At 37.8% G+C, this 19,884-nt stretch overlaps 1 protein-coding gene across 1 annotated transcript in view; it reads left to right on the top strand.

Moving 5' to 3' along the window:
- LOC139693795 (uncharacterized) overlaps window positions 1-19,884 on the top strand; it is a 44,034-nt gene that overhangs the window by 1,248 nt on the left and 22,902 nt on the right. The window lies entirely within an intron of this gene.

The following is a 19,884-nucleotide window of genomic DNA, read 5'->3' as shown; positions in this document are numbered from 1 at the left end:
GACAAAATGATTCCTTGTGAAATCAGTTAACATAGATATTCTTCACCGCTTTGATTACCAAAACTTTGAATAACTTGAAGTAATTTTCTAACTTCTCTTCATTCCTAAGATACCACCATTATCATCAGAAGAAAGCATTCAGGACTTTTTTATATAATAGCATTATGTCGCGGCCAAAACCGTCGATGAGGTCCATAGCCAAAGTTTTAAACCCGCACTAGATTTTTCTCTCGCGAGGTCACCTCGTACTCTCTGACGGGAATCCGAATGCTTGGTTGAAAAAATGCTTGTTGGTATATTTATTTTATTTGGTCAATCACTAATCTGATTGAATCCGACTAATGCATTGAAATTAGTATGTTCATTTCATGTATCGTATATTAAATTTTATGTTATAGCAATATTTTTTTATTTATAATTAACGAAATTTCCGGAGCTTTTTCATTAACCTACCTAGATTAATTGAGTTAAGTGTTAATATTCGTGGTGACATTTGAATAATTTTAATATTAAAAAAATACACCAAAGCAAATACCAGAAAGTTCACACCTTTTAATAGGGATTTAAAAATATCCTCGGTGAATGGTCACACAAATGAAAAATTAAGCTCAAATTAGAGTGAGTGGCTTGCCGCAAAAAAGTATATTTTCCCATGGGAATTAATTTATATTAGTATGCATTAAAGTAAAATATGGAACTGAAATAGTAGCAAATTGTAAACAACATTTATTTTATTTATTCAATCAAATACTTTAATTCGGTATCGCTTATGCAAGCAGCATTTTCACCACCATCAAATTTTTTAAATAAAGGGTAAAGGATTCGGCAGGCTCGGTAAATAAATGCTTTTAATGCATTAACTGCTACTAATTACACTGTTAGCCATTATGATCGTAGTACCAATAGGCATCGTCATCACATAAATCAACACGAAATAGGATTTTAATAGGTTAGTATAGAAGAACTCACTCGGAAATTTACTCGTTCTCTGCAGGGGTCGGTTAACTTTCCCTGTGCCACCGTTCAGTTTCCCACAAGGTTCTGTAGAGCAGAAAATCTCACCGCTCGAACTTTTGGATGTCTCTTCAGAGGTATCAGCCAGGATTTTAACCCAATAATTTACGATCCAAAGTCAAACGCTCTACCTTATTGGCTACCAAGTCGCTGTTTGCAACTTTTATAAAATTGAAAATATCAATAATTTTATTTGAACTTCTTTTTAATGTTTCCACATTAAAAACGCTTGATTTTTTAAGCGTCTTTGTAGAAAAGAGTGTGGCTAATCTATCAATAACCATATTTTAGACTATTTATCTGTCGATTCACCTATTTTAAACGGATTAAAAAAACACATCGGCATCTAAAAATATATATATTAACGGAGTCCAATGGACCTTACGTTTTCCTGATACCACATTTATCAGGGTGAATCCGTCGATTTTTGAACTCTCACGAAGAAAACATAGCACGGAGAAGGTCATCGGCGTATACTCTTAAATTGAAAACATATATTTGTCATACACTTCGCACTGTCAATTGTATCTTTGATAATTGTGACAAAGGACGGAGCAGGAGGATTCGTCACTCACCCAAATGATAATCCCGGTGAAGGATCTATTGAAGCCCCTCGCGAGGGCGATTTGTGGTGCGAACAACGGACGAGGAAAGGGTTGACATCCTGCGGTTGACCTGAAGCTGATCCTTGTGCATGCTATTGAGCCCTCGGAAACCTAATTCGATCACTTAAGCCTGTAATTTCTCTATTTCACGATTTTATTACTTTTTAGTAGCTTCAAAGGGTTTAAAGCCAAATTATATGCTGAACATCTTGGAATATATTTAAACATGAGCGTTTGGAATCACGGAAAACTTAGCGAAAAAAAACGACGCAATAAAAATTACTTTGAAAATTATACGTAGGAAACCGATTAATAATATTTTGATAGCTTGCAGTTTTCAAAAATCGAAATGATTCAAATTTTATAGTGCCTTCATTTCACTCTGAAGCTGTAAGTAGGCCAAATGTCACATTTTACGAAGAAATACTTGGTTCTTAATCATTACATGAAAATCAGTTTATTATAATTTGATTCGCGAGTATAAATGTGGTGTGCAGCGAAACCGTACGACGATGTCAGGCATGTTTTCGTAAACCAATAAGATGTTATCATTTATCCAATATTGAAGGAGGAAAGGAAACCGATAGCGTGGAAATTCAGGGCGCCTACCCGAGAGAGCTATGCTTTATGAACCATATATCTTCATTGGATTATTATGCAAGACTGGGTATGGGGCTCTACGTGACATCAAACCCAAATGAGAAATAGACATTTCGACTTCTATTCTAAGTGGCATTATCTCGATAACATTGTTATCCTCAAGAATTCTTAGGAAAAAGTTCGTGTTTCCCTTTTATCCAATGAAGCGTACGCTCATCGCAGTGCAATGCAATGTGCGTATTAGACATAGCATAAGAAATAATCATTTTACGCCGTTGAGTTGAGTTTCATACTTAAAAGGTCCAATTTCATTGGCCTAATAGTAAATTAAAATATGAACAACTGCAGCCCTCTATAATCAACGTAATTGCGACGCAAATGAAATCTATTTGGGCGTTGCAAGAAGCAGATGAGCTTATAAATTACGAGAAATCGTCATTGAAACCAGTACACTATTGGGAACCGACTGCGAGATTGAAAATTCAAAAGTATCCTTTCCCGGACCGAAAATATAAATTCCGTGTATTCCACCCAAAAGGCGGAATATTGTACAATATTTTATTTAGCTCTACTTTGACCGTTTAATATAGAAAGCTCTCGTTGCAACAATTTTTCATCACAATAAGGTAGCCTTATTTTCCTATTATTATTCCATATCCTATCTACTATCCTTATTCCTATCTTTAACCTACGTTTTCAAATATATTATTTAGTTGAACCCAGCTTCAACGCAATACTGTAACTTTAATATTAATTTGAATTGAGATGATACTTTTCCAATAAATTAGCGGTATTATTCATCACCAATGCTCATAATTAAAATGCAGTGTTGGTTGTTTACATTTTAGTGGTATTCAAAAGAGAATGTTCAGCACAAAGCTGGGGTTATATCCATTCAAGTTTTTTTACTATTCTTTTACCTCTAACCCAAACTCATTCACTAGCATATGAAATAATTAAAATTTTTAATGAACAATGTGGGTTATATATGTAATCAATTAGTTTTATTAAGACCACGAGGAGCAATCGTTTCAAAAGCTAAATATCCTGCAAAGCTAACTTTCAAGCATTCTCGTTGAAACTTAAACTTACTTTGTACTTTTTCAGGGGAAAAATAATTTTTACTGCCGTATAATTGTATAATGAGTATTTATTAAAAGTTGATTACTACAGTATAATTAGACGGAATTCGAATTTTATCGAATCCCTATTTTTTATTAATTATTTATTTATTTTATTAATAGAAATTAAGTGTACTAATGAGGTAAACAGAACACTTGTCTTTGCTCGGAATTTGCTAGATTTGCACCCTCCCATTATCGTGTCCCCTAATAATATTTAATATTCCCCAAAGAGAATTTCATAAAATAAAAACCCGACAAATGAAATGGAAGCTGAATTTACTTGGAGATAAAGTCAGCGGCTTTTCAAATTTTTACCGCAAAAACAAAATTATCTTTACGCCGTTGTCATGTTTCCCGCAGGATAGCTTCATTGATCCACGAAAAGAATTTCACTTTAAATCCCAACTTTTAACGTTATTGGTAAGGGCTACCGAAAAAATAAATCATATTTTTCACTGATTTTCGCACATATTATTATTTTTTAACACCATCACGCAGAGTGTCTTCTGCAAAAATAATTGAAAACAGTAATTACACTATTCAGTAAGGGATAAATGTAATTTACAACAAAAATTGGTCATCATGTGAATAAAAAACTTCAATAAATAATATAATTACATTATTTAATTTTTACACCTTCAGATACAATAGGCTATAAGCTACAATACTAATTGATAAACATTAGCTTGGGAGAGATGGATGAAATAAAATTAACATTCAATTTATAAGCCTTTTTTGGAATTAAGTGTTAATTAGAAAGATCAAATACGTCTATTGAAAAGTTAATTATTTAAAAATTTAAGACTTTAGCCCTGACCACGTTACTAAAGGATTATTATGCTCGGTTTTATGCAATGCTTTTGATATTAACTGATGTCAGAAACAAATACGAAAGCAGAATAGTTAGAGCAATTGCTCTTCCGACAGAATCGGTTACTTCCTTCGTTCACCCCACCACCTTCCTTCATTCACCACCTTATTATGATTTTGATAGCATTGGAATAATAGGAAGGTGCATCCTTGGACAACTGAAAGGATTCTCATCACAAAATATGGGTTGAACAAGTAAACAAGTCGCTCGCACGCATGGGGAGACATCGCAGTAGGAAAGAAGGGGGACGGAAAAGAGAGAGAGAAAAGAAGAGAAGTGGTGGAAAGGGATTACGAACGTAAGGGGGGGGGAACGAGGAGGATTTTGTGAAGGGGAGAATTTGTCATTTTTTTGAGAGTGGTAGGGGATGGAGGAGGAAAGCGAAACGGAAATAAGAAAAAAAAATTCAGGGATTTTGGGATTGGGAGTGTGATAGGATAAGGGAAACCCTGACGAGGTATCCCCTGTCACTTTTCCTCCCACCCCCCACCACCACTCTCTCCCGCGGTCTCTCACGGAAACGTGCACCTCTTCGTACTCCCTTCATGGCGGAGGAAAAAAATAACAATAACAAATCGATGAGAAAAAGGAGAGGGAAACGGAAGAGACGCCAGGGCATGATACCCCCACCCTTTGGCGATCCTATATCTCTGCTGGGCGACGGTTTACCCAGCGCACAAATTACAATCTTTCATTCGTCCCATAAGAACGCTTTCAATAATCTAAGGCTTCGTCCACACTTACGAATATATTTTCACATACACGCGAAGTTTTGGGTTTTCTGTCGAAATATTTTGATGAAAATATACTCGTCAGAGTGTTTTGCAATTTTTTAAACGTTTTTGGGGCGCATAAATATGATATATTGCGCCTGCACCCTTTCCGCGTTTTGTTAAAGACATAATGACTGGCTGATTGACTGCGGAAAAAAGATTTTGCCAATTTTGGATGCCTTAAGAAAGAAACACATACATTATCCACACATTTTAGTAGAGAGTTCATCTGGGGATCGTCGTTTGATCGTTGTTAAGTAGTGTCCGGAAAAAAATTTTCACCAAATGCTTCTAAGGGGTTTTTTATCCGCTAATGTGTATAATCAATTAAATATAGACGTATGCTTCTAGGTATGGACGAATTCGAACATGCGAGGAATAAATACAAAAATTCTCCTATAATGCTGATTGTAAAAAACACAGCATTTTTGGAGGCAATAACATTTAGCGACACAAGTGCGTCACTAGTTCAACATTCCGATGTTTTGCAGCGGAGAATTTTTTTTCGCATTGTGCGAGTCGGGATGACATCAGCTCACCTTTAGATTCGGGACTATTATTTTTTTTTAAATCCCCATTTGACTATATTTTTGGAAAGTGACTTCATGAGCATCCATATGTAAAGTTCACGGTAAATGGATTTCATTTTCCAGATACGGGTACGCGCAAGAATCTTCAAACAGCGCGAATCAGAATGAAAATGCTAAAAATAAATACCAACAAATGGGAGTGGTGTTTCCGATTCGAATGGTGCTTTTAATGTTTGAAAGGGTAACGTGTTTGGAATGATGTAGAGCTCCCGTTTGGGCATGACATTCTGTGGAGTCTGGTGGAACGGCAAGGAATAAAACATCATATCCCTAGATCTTCTGAATCAGTATTCCAAAAAAGAAAATAAGGTCGGCTTTTTGGGGATTCTATATGCTCTTGGATTTTAATTCCATCTAATGCAGAATATTTTCCCCGAGATGACTGCACATTATAATCAATGGCGCAAATGCAAAATTGCTTCGGTAGTTAATGGACAAATTATTTGAATGTTTTCTGTTCAAGTGCACATATTTCTATGTGCACCTATCATGACAAACGGAATTCATGCCCTGATTTTAGTCAAAAGAAATATCTCACACAGCTGATGCACCTATTGAGGATGCCTGCATATTTCCTATAGGAATAACGGCACAAAAAAGGAAAAATGAATTGAGTCAAGGACATTCAGCCAACGAGGACTACGATGTTAAAAGGATAATTTAATTATGCTTGAAAAATTATGACGGATATATTTTTACAGCATCAAATCAATCGGTATTTTCATCGTCATACTACTTTTTAGTTTCGCATATATATATATTCAGAAATTTTTAAATCAATTATGTTGAATGTGCTGCTAACATCCAATTATTATATTATTTTTAAATAATAAATTAAATAATAACTTCTAACAAAATTGAAATTCATTTTAAAACGGTATTAATAGATCAACACAATATATGATAACATGTTACTCTCTCTCTCTCTCTCTCTATATATATATATATATATATATATATATATATATATATATATAGTAACACACAATATAGAAACACAAAAAAAGAAGAACACTCACACGTTATTTCTTGATATTTCGACGGAAACAATCCGTCTTCCTCTGAAGATATAGAAGTAATCATTACTTCTATATCTTCAGAGGAAGACGGATTGTTTCCGTCGAAATATCAAGAAATAACGTGTGAGTGTTCTTCTTTTTTTGTGTTTCTATATTGTGTGTTACTGTGTATTGTACTATTCGGCACTTCTGTGTTACGTCTACGAAAGCATATATATATATATATATATATATATATATATATATATATATATATATATATATATATATATATATATATATATATCGGGTAGTGATGGTTTCAATATATCAAGAGACATAGAAATCGAAAAAAATGGGTTATAATAATGGCCAGATAATAGGCAATTGAATAAATGAAATACCTCTACTTTAAAGAGACTTTGAAGACAAAGTAAAATAAATTATTTGAAGAAATGAAAATTTTTACTTCTCTCACTTTTTAATTTTACAACTTGATCTTTTATTTATGATACTGGAGGCAGCAAACAAATAATTTCCTGTTAAGCAAAGGTAAGGAAAAAAATAAAAAAAATTCATCATCACAATTAATATAACACAGACAGAGTACAAATTGTTCAATTTGATTTTTAACTCGACTAAGTCATTAATTGCATTTTAATATTGTCTTAGAATAATCAATAAGGTACTACAAAGCACTTTTACCGATGATCTTGTCGGAGGTGCAAGAATAGGATGAATGTAACATCTGACTGAGAATCTGTACATAAGACTATGACTAAATTTGTAAATGATGAAATTCTAATTTTTAGATTCTATTAAATACAATAAATATCCATGTTGCCAAATTCCGCCTCCTTATGCAATTCTACCCTTTTTCATTTGCATAATTAGATATTTTTTTCACATTAATTACAGTTTTACAATATTCGTCAATGTTTCGATCTCACGATGAAAACATGTATGAGCATATTAGGGAGAGGCTGCGTTATATAGAATAGTTTTCTGGTCGAAAAAGTATTAGAAGAGACAAAAAATGGATTTAATTTTCCATTATCCCACAATATATGCACATGGTCGCTCAAATATGTGAAATGAACTCGTGGTTTACCGACCAGATTCTACTAATACGGCTGCACGAGCTCGTAGATACCCCCTCATTACAAGGTAATCAAATTATAATTAGAAATACTCCAACTGGTCAAATTTAGAGTATTTACTGCAACAAAAATTTGTGTATGAATTTTTGCTATCCCACTATAACTTCAGCAACCACAACTTTTGATCATTCCTGTCGTAACTATCCAATAAATACTGCTATCCGTTTCAAGTTTTCTTTTCGAGCATCCAGCGATAACATATTGCTAATACGTATTCTGAGCGAGTAAAGATGAACGACTCGGCCGTTATATTCGATGTACGCCCTTTGAAAAACAGCGAGGGCGTTCGTTATTTTGATTTAAAATCGTGACTTCTGCCCATAAATTTTGGGTATGGAAAGGGATACATCATTAGACGGAAAAATATCGTTCTTTTGGAGGATAAAATTAAGGACTCATCGGACATTATCGATTTCCATAATTGAGGATCTTCGATTTGCTTCTGGCGATGAGTTCATTTGGTCGAACACAGTGAAATATCTTCCCCCCTCCCCCTCCTAAAATGGCTCATCTCCGACCCGAGAACAGATACTGTATGTTAACAAGATGTGGGTCGTCACTTCGTTAATTTTGAAATAGCCGGGTAAAACAAATTGCATTACATATTGCATTACATTGGTTTGACTTTTATCGAGTCATTTTGTGCCATTTCCCAATTATACTCGTCGAGTCGGAAATTGACAGCGACGTTTTTCGGCTACATGCACTTTTCCTGTCAACTTCGTCGGAAAAATTCAACAATACTTCGATAATGAACCATACGTATTTCCATCGAAACGTGGCTAATGGGCACGCGGGGAAATACAATATTCGGTTTTACGGCATACCCATAGAAATGTGTTGAACTTTTATCTGTTTTCCGACGAGAAGAATTTCCACGTTCATATTTGTTCCTTTTCCGAATTTTATCCGCAGAGGGGTGTTGGGCGGGGTTTTTGGGGGCGGGGGGGAGGAAATTTGAGCTCGGCTAGAATCCGTCTGCTGCCAACTTTCAACTCGACGAGCGTCCAGTTCGAAACGTTACGAGACGAGCAGTTGATAAAAACCGCTCTCATTTTTGCTTTCGGTCGCAAATGAGCACTTGTTTCTTTAGTTTTTTTTCCGACACCGTCAACGTGCCGGGCGACGTCAGAAGGATTACGTCGGGGGGGGGGGGGGGGGGGTGGAAAAAAAAAGAAATTCCGTCCACGGAAAAATGAGAATTTGTTACCGCCGATATACACACCGCATAAGTTTTCGCAAAAAAAAAGACCGAGTCCCACCTTCCTGAACTGAAGGCATTTATTTATTTTTTTCAGTCCCTCCTCTGGAAGAAGAGGAGAGTGGTAGGGAGAGAGAGAGAGGGGTCACGAGGATTTAGGGGACCCTCAGACAAGAGATATGAATGGGGTGTGGGGATGGGAGTTCGGGGGGACGGGGGGGAGGAAGAGGGTGTGCTGAGGCGCGCACGAGAGGACGTCCTGGGTGTTGATCCGACCTCGATAGCGGATGTGGGGTTGGGGGTGGTGGGTGGCATGAGAGAGGTAGAGGGGGGGCCTTCGGAGTGAAGAGGGAGGTCAATTTTTTTCACGGCTATAAAACACATTAAAAATCGATCCCGGTTCCTATTTTCTTTATTTTTTTTATTTTAGGTTTCATTCCCAGGAATCCGGAGCGAAGGCTCCAGGATCGGAGTGTATCAGTTATTCAAAGGCACATATGGTTCAGCCGGGTAAAGTGGCCATTATGGGCGTTTTCCTTCATAAAGGTTTCACTTGATTAGCCTCCGCTAAACGAGATTCTCGGAATTGTTGAATGCCCATCCGCCCCATTTCCGTTCGATGTTTATGTATATGGAATCAGTTGCAGTCCGAGGGGAAGGCAAAATTAATAAAAATTTAATATGCGTCGTTATGAAGCGGTATTTTAGGTATTTACGATTTGAACCCAAACAATTTTGTAATTTATGTGATGTTAAATTCATGAACACTCAAGGACATCCAAGGTAACTGAAACTTCAAACTAAGTCAAGGGAAAGGGAGAATTTAATTACATTGAGAGTATAATGGCAAATTAAAATCCAATAAAGTGTACCTTTGGATTTTCGCGATCTGTAAATGAAATTTCATTTTGGAACGGCTAACTGAATATTTAGGAGTACGCTGGCGAAAAAGAGAGCAGTTGTCAAGTATGTTAATAGAGTTTCATAGTCAGTTTAATGAATGCAGGAAGATCTTAGGAAAAACATCAATTTAATTCTATGTAAATAAGGTAATATCATTATTAAACGAGAATTTCCAATGGCGTGTATATGTGCGATTGGAATTTATGACGTAAAAAAGTTGAATAAAAAAAATAAAGTGAAAGCCTATATATTCATATTCTATAAATCTTGGTATATATACTGCTTTAGAATTTGAATTGGTGCCATTACATCGTGTTTCTACAGGATAAGTAATAGTTTATAACATTCTGTGCATAAAATAAGGAATGACTATTTTTTGTACAAAATGTTGTTAAAATGAAACAGACTGCTTTTGATCCCTATGTATTCTGACTGCCTATGTTTTTTTGTGTGCAAACCTATGCTGTCAATTTTATTGCAGTATAAAACGAATATGTTATAGTTAACTTTTTGTATTTTCGATGATTCCGTTTGCTATATTTTTTCATTCAGTGTATTACAAGTATATAGGTTCAGATTAGGTAAAATCATATTTATAATATCCTAAAATGCAATTTTCATGCGTATACATTCACATTAAATGGATCTATGGTAATATATTTCATAAAAAATCTCAATGGAGTTAGAATAACTAGAATCCATAAAATATTATTAAAAGTGCGCGACAGCCAACCGAATAGGGTTTCCAATTCACTGACATACTTTCCTGTTATTATCTGAATAACTTTTCGGAAACAACCACAGGGAATGCTTTAGGGTGCTTTGAGCATAACAGTTATTCTACGCATACCATAACTGACGGTGCATCCTGGCCTCATTAGATAGTTGACAAATCCAAGAGAGTGCCCCTAGGTATCAGGATCTCTATCTTCTTCTACAAGTTCAAATATCGCATTCCTATCGGAGTAAATGAGTCTAAGATAAAAGCAATATGCATTGAACGTGATAGCACACAACTTGAGAGGAACTTTCCGTCCATTACACGCGCAAATTGTGGGTTTTAACGTCAATTACATAACCGAAAAGCTTTTATTTCGTAAACTGATACCTTCTTCAACTCATTTCCGGTACGTGAAAGGATGGTAACTTTTAAAATCCTCGATTGCATAGCAACTAGAGCTCAATTTCCGGGAAGCATGTAACACTGCCGGGAGCTACTCATCATTTAAGCGACGACTTTGCCACGTCGATAATACCTTTCTTATTACCATTGCAAAAAGGTATCGTCAAGAACTGCGGTAAATGGTAACTGAGATGAAATTATCCAAGGAACGATTGATGACACATAGTTTTCATCTTCTATGTGGGATTATTGCGAAATATAACGTCACATTTCTTTGAAGTTTCCAATAAACTAGATGCATTTTCAGGGTAATCCGCACGTTATGTCGCATTTATACGAGGACTTTGGCTCATGTCACATAAAGATTCCACAGCAAGCGCCCCAAGATTGAACGACTTCAATAAATGACAGCAGTGTCCCGCAGCACGCACGTAAAAAAATAGCTGGTATCTCAGGCATCAAAATTTACATTTAAATTATTCAGAAAGTGTTGAGAGAGAAATGCTCATGGTCATTCTAGAAGAGGCAAGTGGCTGAAGGAAGGAATAGAATAGTCTTTTTGGGCGACTTGAAAAGAAATGGTAGAATGTATGAACTGAGGAAATAGATGATATAGAGTAAAAAATAGTTCAGTTTGAGAGATGCTTACTGCGATATCTAATAGTTATTGTGAACTGTCGTGGACCTTGATTAGAAGGCTTGATTTTCCCTGGTAATGGGAACTTTTCTGGCATTATTTTGGCAACTCTGTCCGTAACGTGGATTCCTCTTGCCCAAGTGTAATTTCCCGCTGTGGGAAATGGGCGCTCCTCGCCTCTGTTTCCTTTTTGTACCGCTCTATGCTCAGAGTGCGCTGGTGGGCAGTTAGTGCTGTTACTGACGTTCTTATTTGTAAGAAGCCGTTCCCTGTCGGCTTTCCTTTCTTGTTAGGTTAAGAATTCATATTTAATTCCTAGTTTTAAGTTTCTTCTTCTCGCAAACCAAACTTCCACCTGAGCCATGTTTCTTTCTTCAATACCTTGCGTTTCTTATGTACAATGACCGGTAAATGTGAGACTTCACTCACCGGGACGGTTCATACTTGCCCGTTTGGGCAGTCAATGAACATTTCGTCCGTAACGCGGAAAATACACCAATTAGGATCGACGGCAACGCGATTTCAAACGTAATGAAGGCAGGAGAAAACAACATTTCTTAATAAGGTTATCCAAGAGACCCTTTTGTGAGTGGCGCAAGAATTTTAGTCATATAATCACAATATCCTTCTTTTTTTATCCCGAAACTTAAGCTTCAATACTTTTCCCACGACCATTTCCCGTCGTCTTAAAGATTTATCGGATGGGAGTAATATTTCAGAATTTAGATGTCGTAGAAAGGAAGGAGCCATTGTGCCCAAAATAAAAAAAAAGTTTATTAATGCTTGTAATTTACTGAGTACGTAACTATTATTGCAATTATTATAGTCCGAGTTCCGTAAAAAAGCACAAGAGAGCCGATAATCAACTCTCGAGAGCGAGTGGATGAACGGGATTTCGAGTGTAACCACAAATTAACTCACTCGGCGTGTGAAATTTATAAAATTTGGATAAGGGTGTCTGCTCCTTTTCATGGACTAGACTTCCCAGAAACTTCTGATATCCAGGAAATAACTCGGCTTGGGTCCAGCTGGCGTGAAAATGCACTATCAAGACACATCACCTGAAATTTAGCAAGGAACTCTTTCAGAAAGTAGCCAACTGGCGACCAACGATCTATCCACTCGATTGCTTCGTCGCTTCCGTGCGATAAATCCATCTTAAATCATATGCATCTTAAATTTCACACGGTCGTAAGGAAAGCATGAGTGGAGTTACTGATTTTGGTAAATATAGCTCTAGTTCGAACCTTAAGAGGGTGATTGAATCAATGGCTGGTGAATATGGCTTCTTTTTCAAACTTTTACTCAAATACTTTATTTACCCTCGAATACAAATAAATTCGTAATATTTATTTTGACACTTACATAACTGGTCCCGAAACAGGTGACGATCGGCTATAAATCGAGCGTGTGCTCATTTACTACCTAAAACCGAACAAGTGGTCCATTTTTCAAATAAGTTTCTTTTAATCAACATAAAGCTACCTTGTTTCCAGCAAAGAAAGTGACCGATCCACGATTATCCACATTACTGGTTATTCGAGCCAAACATCAACTAGGCAAAAAATGCATATTTAAAACCGGAGCTGCTTAGTGAAAATTTATATTATATAGAAGACTTCAGATCAGTGTCAAGATGCCTTGCTAAACTTCTCACTAATTATACTATACTGTCATTCGTATCCGAGGCTGTGACGACTAAATCGTTCACTCAATTAACCTGTGAGCTGGAGAAATAATTAATTAAAAGTACATGAAACATTGCCAAATAACTAATTATTATTCATTTATAATTGATAAACGAGACCAAATAATATGATTAGTACTCGTATAGATGATTTAAATGAGTCTTTATTACATTCTTTTGATAAATATTTACTCTGGCGCTGTCCGAATTAGTAACAAGTACGGAAAACGTGAGGACTCGAATACTGTATGGGCGTCGTTTTAATCTTTCGTTTATTTTTTGATAGGCTTCCCCCTACAGTGACGACAGCAGCCTGTATATAAATACTGTAAAAACAGCTCTGGTGCATTTGTAATGAACTGAAATATTAATTTAGTTTCTGAATTGAAACGTTAAACATTCAACCCGCGGGAAAACGTACCCGACAACTTATCTCCCTGTTTATTTCTGACTGAACAATTTCAAATGGTCTTCTGACTTCAAGCTTGAACCCCATAATTAACCCCCATCCATGCCTTATTAATTTATTCATAAGGCATTAAATATAGCTACGCCATGCAATTTACCGAAGGGACATTCAACAAAGCCAAGGTTGCTATCATAAAGGGAGCATTCTTCTAATTGAGGGTCCAGCCAATCGGAGTTGTACGCGATTGTCCCGCCACGAAACCGAAAATTATGTTTATCCACGCCTGATAACACGCTCGAGTACGTCACCAGAAGAGGCATTCGTTTCCATCGGAGTTCACAAGTGATGAAAAGTCGCATGTCATGCGAATGACATCCGACTCAGCCCCGACCCGATCCGTTCGTTTAAGGGCTCTCTCCAGCAGAGGCTCTCCTCTCGGGAAAGGCTGTTTGATCACTGCTCCGAATAAAAAGACTCGCGCAAACCCGCGGGGGTCGACGACCATATTTAAGGTAGGCGGACCCCTCAATAACGAAAGAACGAGAGAGTCTTCGTCCGCATTTTTCTCCTCCTGAGACGCCCATTATCTTAAACCCATCGCCCTCCCCGACAAGAGCCTCTCTCCCTCGCAACCCCCCTCCCCACTTCTCCATTGCGGTTCGCTAGTGGGGAGTGGAAGTGGGTGGGTTCCCCTTAGCCCTCCCTCCCGAAATTGATTTCTCCAACCCCCCCTCTCCCCGTGGGAGGATTGGGTTTTTGGGGAAGGGGGAGGTGCGGGGGCGGGGGTCGGCTGGAGGAACGCATGCGGTCAGCAAAAATGCATGGGGATGGATTCTTTGAATGGGTGATTTCGACGGAGACGAAAAGGCACGGGACGGGAAAGGAGTAGAAGGGGGGGTGAGGAAAGAGATAGAGGGAGGGCGGGGAGGAGAGTTGCGTCTTCGGAAGAACAAACGACTTCATTCAAGCGTAATCGAGAGCCCTTTCCCACCCTTACGTGCCCCCCCCCCCATTCGGCCCCCCCCCATTCGGCCATTCGGAATTGTGTACACCTGGCCAGAGGAAGAAGAATTGTTGTTCACGGGTCCGGCGGCCCCACCGCGTCCTCGGTCAATATTTTTCCCAACCAACCGTGAGTGTGAGCTTGCATCAAAAATTAAGAATCCGTATTTCGGCGGGGAAAAATCATGCGGGTAAACGATATCTATAAAGATCAATGGCAAATTTCATAATATCGATTTCATATTGCTGGTCCTGGCTGAACAGTGAAATAATTTATCGTCCATCCTGAATTTATTTTCATTATTTTTTTATTATGCAAAAGTGTGTGGTAGTAAAATTATTCTTGCCATAGTTAAGGGTTCGCAGTTTTTCCTTTTTTGCTCTACGGCCGTATTTAGTGCGTCGTTTGCCTTTTACCGCCTGACCAATCCATGCCGGATTTTCCTGCCCGATCACCAATAACCTCCCTATTTACTACGTGAATAAATGCAGAATCGAAGACATATCAAAATGGACTTATTATAAACTATAATACCTATACAACACTCCGGTTGGACTTATTATCAACTATAATTCATTAATTATATTACTAATTATTCGTTCGGTCACATCCCTAATTTTATTTGCTCATCGATAATGACACGTAAAAAACGGCTCCTATGACTACATTACAAACAAAATGTGAAAAAATCTATCGCTTACCTTAATACTTGTTCGAGACCTTAATCGATTCTTTCCCAAGCTAAGACAGATGTGGGAGAGGGGAAAAACATATTGATGTGGCCACAAACAGAATTCCGTCGAAGATGCTAATCGTAATATCGCTCTGTCATATACGAATAAAGCATAGAAAAAGTAAACACAAAGCAGGAAAGCAGAACGGAATAAAAAATTACAGCCGCAGAAGAAATAAAATATCTGATCACATGAAATAATTTTATTATGTTGAAAGCGCCTCGAATAGAGATAAAGAGAGAGAGGGAGAGAGAGTATTTTATGGGTTCCTGGAGGGAATTTCGACGACAAAACATGAAAGCGTTTGCGAAAAATAAAAGTATCTACAAACAGGGAACCCGAGACCAGAGAAGGAAAACAATAGCTAAAACGCTATTGTGATACAAAACTTTTTACGGCTTTTAAACGTGAACGAGCGGATGCTTTTAAGATGTAGTGCGCAGGAGAGAATGAACTGAGTGGATGTAAGACAAAGGGATAAATGTTTTGGATTCGAGAAAGGCGAAGTAAGGAAGGAAGCGTGCAGGTAAAATGAGGTAAAGAATGTGGCTTGAAAGATATATGCAAGGTGGAGAACCGTCGAAGGAGGAAATGATAACAGTCATCGTAAAGAAAATGAGGAAGAAGTAGGCGGGAAAGAGACATTTTAGATTACATTAGGGGTGGCAAGAAACTTCAGGAGCTAGGTGTAGGAAAGGGTGACTGATGGTTATTGAATTAACGCTTAATACTCTCGTTGTTTTTAGAAGGAAAAGCGGGACCCGTATACAGCCTACTGTGGAATAGTGGAACGCAGAATGAATATATAGTAAATCACAGGTTTTTGGCCGGCACCTTTTCACTGGTGATATCATCGAAATCAATTTTTACCTCACAATATTATTTATTGCCAGACACAATATTGATTTTAAAATACCTTTACGTATCTCTACCGCCTGCGATCTTCCTTCTGATATTTTTGAAAACACTTCAAGTCAGTCCCGGCGTGGCCACAATTGTGAAGGAAATACTACAGCAATTATAGTGATATTATAGTACCAGAGTAATATTTTCCGCTTACACTCTAATTATATTATGACATAATTTTGAGCGATAACTTCCGTTTTACGTTGAATAATGCATCAACGATTTCACCTCAACAATCGGTCTTGCATAAATATCTAAAAGTAGATTCGCTTTTGCACATTTTTCCATTTTGACGGTGATAATTTGGAAGGTAAATGAGTCAGAATATTTTGGAAGCATCTTTTTTTTATTTAATTACTTACTTTATGAAATAAAAATTTTATTTTTAAGCGTGTACCTTATGCAAACTCTTACATGCACAAAGATGTACATTTTTGTGGTCATTATGACTGTTTGAGCCGTTGAACTCATTTTACTTGAATGACAAAGATGGAATAAGAAAGAAGAGTGATCATGTCCCGGTTGTGGTAGTGGTTATGGGAGGTTACCGACGGCTAAGGTCATTTGTGCCATTAGGGATAGGTGGGTTATTTCGAAGGGATGAGATATTCAGGGAATTTGGTGAAGGGTGGATGGAAACCCAGCGTCAAATTAGTCTGCTCTTTATGCGCCAAGGGGTTTAACGTCCCATCCTATGACCGGCGTACTCCACTTGAAGTGCCCTCTTCATATCACCCCAATTATAGATCGGGATACTTATGAATGGCTCTGCTACCACTAGTATTCCTAACCCGGGCTTATGGGTCGGCAGCGCAGTACATATACCACGGTATCATCCCGATTCCCACATGTCTATATCTATGCCTTATCCTGCTAGTCGCCCAGTAGGTGTGTGGCAGAGGGTGTTAGGTCAACAACCTTGTCCCGGTGAAGTATTTATTTATGGCGTCAAGATCACCAAGGAAGTCTAGTATTAGAATTTTACGCGACACTTGGTGGGTACCCGCCAAGTGTGGCGGTTGTTCAAAACTCATTCCCGTAGTAACGGAGCCACGGACCAATCCAGTAAACTTACGATGTCGTCTACGTTTGTCTTATTTCTTTGAAATATCCGTATGGAAACAAATCCTCCACGACTTTGACAGATACGGTCCGGTTGGATAGATAAAATACGAGATTTTATCTACCCAACGCACAATTTTTACCGTGACTTATCAAAAACGAATACATGTTTAGGCTGTGAGTTACCACTGATATTTATTTAATATTTATGATGTTTCAATGCAACAATTTCAGAGCGTAAAAATCATTCGCCTTGACTGGGACTCGAACCCAGATCCCTCAATATCCGGTCGAGGCACTCGACCGGATATTGAGGGATCTGGGTTCGAGTCCCAGTCAAGGCGAATGATTTTTACGCTCTGAAATTGTTGCATTGAAATGCACATTAGCGGATGGCTCCGTTAAAAGTTACTGTTGCGGCATCACCCGCAGTTTCTTTGGAATTTATGATGTTATTACATAATTTTATTCCGGATTAACTATTTTGATGACCCTCGCCTTAATTAGTTGAAACGATATACTGAAGTACTTGGCGAATGAAGTCCTTGCGGGCAAAATGTACAGCACGTGTACAGCTATATACAATTCCCCGTAAGCTGTCGGAAGGACATGTGGTGGGGGGTGCTAGGGAACAAGCCGCACATTAAAGAAATATCAGTTCATGCATACACTAGATTCCACGTTAGCTCTCGCGCGCAAAAATAGAATTAGTTATACCACTTTCGTGCACATTAATGTATCACACCTCAAGCAAAAATTTTTGCTCTTGCCAAATCCATCAAATTCTAGTATACAAGCTAATTTAAATTTTCGGGCTCTTGAGTCAGGTTTTGTAATGCTTGCGTATCGTACGTTGTATGCTGATTTCAGGAAAAGGGCAGAAGAGAAACCAAATATATATGACGATGATGGTTATATTGAGAATCAGGCAGAGAGAATCATAGGTCAGGGGAAATGGGTGAGATGGGGGGCCTTCTATTTTCCAAGAAGATACATTTTTCATGACAGAGGAATTTTCAGTCACGTCTTTGTGATGAAATGAGGACAAAAGTGGGGTCACATACATTCAAAGAATGGGGTTGAGAGAAAGAAAACTGGGAAGATTCGCGTATCTCAAGAAGTTATTCCTCATTCAATCCAGCAAAGTTTGTTATTTGGGAATTCACCAGATGTGCTTTATTTTCCTTCTCGGGAGCTTTCATCTCGCTAATGTCTAGGTAGCACCGTGAATGCCGCGAGCATTTTGAGTGTATACCATCTCTCTGAGGGGACCAAAGTTGTCTTCGCGTCAGCGGGAGGGTTCCCTCTGCGCCTGTCAGAGGGGAACGTCGGAGAAAGATAGCTTCGGGTTAACAAAAATAGCGTGAAGACATTCATGGACGAGTATTTTACATTACATAGTATTCAGAAAGCCACCGCTATGGTGAGTGGCCGCGGGTGATTACACATCAGACCACCCCGACCCAAAATATGTTTCTCCCTTAGCGCAGTCGGACGGACGTTATCCTGAAAAATGACATCATAAATAATCTGTTCTACACTTAATATCTCTAATTTTATTTGCATAACCTCTCCTACCTTAATACGACGGGGTTTATAATACATTTTCAACATCATCGCTAAAGAGACATCCTCCCAACTTATGAAAGATATTTAATTAGCTTTCAAAATTAATTAGATTTTATTTTAAAAGCTTTGTTGAATTAAGAAAAGTGTTATTTTGAAAAATTTTACCTGGCAAAGAAACTGAAACCATTCTTGTTATAACAAACCGCGTCATACCATTTGAAGGAGTACATAAAGTAAATGATATTCTCGGGAGACCAGAATAAAAACCCCTAGGTTTAGTAAAACCGAGATTTGAAAGAAGAAAGAAAGTTACAATACTTATGACATATTATATCATAAATTACTTCACATTTTAGAAGCATTATACAACGTTTAATAAAACGACTCTTATTATTTCCCACACCTATTTAGCCCAACTCATTTCCTCCGATCGATTCCTGATGAAATGACCAATTTTGCTCTCCACCAACAATGATTACTAGTCATCAGTAGTGAAGAGAACGTATGAAGTGTAACTATACATGAGGTATATAAAAATGCTTACATTAAAACAGTAGCTTTGTTGTGTTAAACAAGATATTCCATTCAAACGATCTCCCTGCTCAGTAGTATCATCAGTTGCATGTAAATGACATGACATTGACGTATTGTGTACCTCAAATTCCCCCTCTCAAGCAACGCAAAGCATCTGAACAATGAGAGAGCGGATGCAGATCCCTGCGGCGCGCCTTCCCTCCCACTCTCGCTCACTTATTTCTCCCCTCCCTTTCCTCCTCTCCGCCCCTTACAACCATCAATCACCGCCCAACTACCTACCTCCCCCCCTCAAGTTCATGTATAAGCCAGGCTACTCGATGTATATACATACGCCTGATGATGCTTTTAAACATTGAAGCTCAGATCGTTTGAATAAAA

This window comes from Hetaerina americana, unplaced genomic scaffold, assembly GCF_022747635.1.
Source record: "Hetaerina americana unplaced genomic scaffold, ioHetAmer1.1.p SCAF_5, whole genome shotgun sequence".
Lineage (NCBI taxonomy): Eukaryota > Metazoa > Arthropoda > Insecta > Odonata > Calopterygidae > Hetaerina > Hetaerina americana.
Note: the sequence above shows the minus strand (reverse complement) of the source record. Positions and strands in the feature narration are given on the sequence as shown.